Raw genomic sequence first — 1990 nt, 5'->3', positions numbered from 1 at the left:
AAAGCCAAGGACCGACCACATGTTCTCTGTTAAACACGGGTGCTAAGGAGTAGATTAGGATGTAGATCAGTGTTTGCTGGGGAAGGGTGGAGGCAGGGTGAATAGAATTAAGCTGGATGGATTAATGCACTCAGTGTTCATCAGGAAATATCACACCACACCTCATTAACAAGCACACTTTATAAACGCATTTAAAATGAAGGGAAAAATGAAAAAGAGCGTGCAAGAATTGTAAGCACACAGAGGCCTTAAGAAGGCACCTACCGGAGAGGTGTAGCTCAGTCTCAGGGCTTTCCTGGGATGTGTGAGCGGGTGCTCAGTACCAAGGGTGAAGGGTGGGGACAAGAACACCTGTTGCCTCATCGCTATTGCTCTGTCCTCCGGAAGCAATTAAGGCAGTCATTAGGGAGATCATGCAAGCTGTGTACATCACACAGAAAGCATAAAGCAACCTGAGTCCATAGGAGTTCCACAAACACATCCTCATGAGCATACGCTCTTTGTATTTAAATAAAATTCCAAATATTTGTGCTGGGATAAGATGTCGCAGATGTCTGAAAGGCAAACATAGGAACCCATGTGTATGCATGTGGTTTTGTTCTGATAAAGTAAATAAATGTGTGAGTGTGTGTGTGTGTGTGTGTGTGTGTGTGTGTGTGTGTGTGGACTTCCAGAAGCTCCTAAAGAATTAGTCACAGTGGTGTGTATCTATAAGCCCAGCACTCAGAAGGCAGAAACGGAAGGGTTCTGAGTTTGCAATCTGGGCAATATTCCTAGTGAGTCCCAGGCTAGTGAGACCCAGCATTGCAAGATCCTGTCTCAAAGATAAAAAGAAAAATCAAAAACTTCTGAAAGCTCTTGAAGGGCTACAAGTGTAAGATGATGGACTGAGTTCATGCTTTTAGTCTCCCCATTTCCCAAGCCCTCTGAAATAATCTAAAACCCATACATACAGAGCCCCCAAGAGCACGGTTGGTAAAAGTCAGGAGGGGACTCTCCACTTCTCTTCTCCCGTCTCTGGCTCTGGGTCTTTCCTGTGTCTCCGAAGTGTGTGTGTGTGTGTGTGTGTGTGTGTGTGTGTGTGTGTGTGTGTGTGTGTGGTTTCACGTAGCCCAGGCTGTCTCGGAACTTAATGTACAGCTGAGGACGACCTTGAACTTACGATCCTCCTACCTCTGTTTCTCAAGTATTGGGGTCAAGGCACTTTCAACCACACCCAAATAGGATGTTCTTACAATATTTTCCTTTAAAAAAGATAGAGATTTATGCTTTTCTGTGTCATGGGTTTGTGTCTCAGATTCAATGAGTATTGTCATTCTTCAGTTCTACAGAGTAAATCTTAGGGCTGCCTATTTTTTCCTTCCATCATAAAGGCCTTACTGCCAGTGCACCAGGACTCTTATTGTATAACCCTTGAAGTCTCTTTCATTACATTTAATTTTTTTAAAAATTATTTATTAGATATACAGTATTCTACCAGCTTGTATGCCTGCAGGCTAGAAGAGGGCACCAGATCTCATTATGGTTGTGAGCCACCACGTGGTTGCTGGGAATTGAATTCAGGACCTCTAGAAAAGCAGGCAGTGCTCTTAACCTCTGAGCCAGCTCTCCAGCCCACATTTAATATTCCTAATTATCTTGTTCATTTGTTTTGTACTTTCTCCTCTGTAATACAGAATGTATTACTTATTGTTCTGTTACTATCTCTGGAAGCAGATTAAGAATACTGACATGAATGTGTAAAGTCAGAGGATATTAATATTTTATAGGCACTATGCTCACATTAAGGTGTACAAAAGCAGGTTTAGTGAATGTCTTCCTATGAAGTGTTTCATAGCTTCTCTTTCAATATGTAACCATTTACCATTTCTTCACACAAGAATTGTTTTACTCGCCGGGCGGCGGTGGCGCACGCCTTTAATCCCAGCACTCGGGAGGCAGAGGCAGGCGGATCTCTGTGAGTTCGAGACCAGCCTGGTCTACAAGAGCT

This window comes from Microtus ochrogaster, chromosome 4, assembly GCF_000317375.1.
Source record: "Microtus ochrogaster isolate Prairie Vole_2 chromosome 4, MicOch1.0, whole genome shotgun sequence".
In the NCBI taxonomy this organism is placed as follows: Eukaryota; Metazoa; Chordata; class Mammalia; order Rodentia; family Cricetidae; genus Microtus; species Microtus ochrogaster.
The sequence above is the reverse complement of the archived record's forward strand: the minus strand, read 5'-3'. Positions refer to the sequence as shown.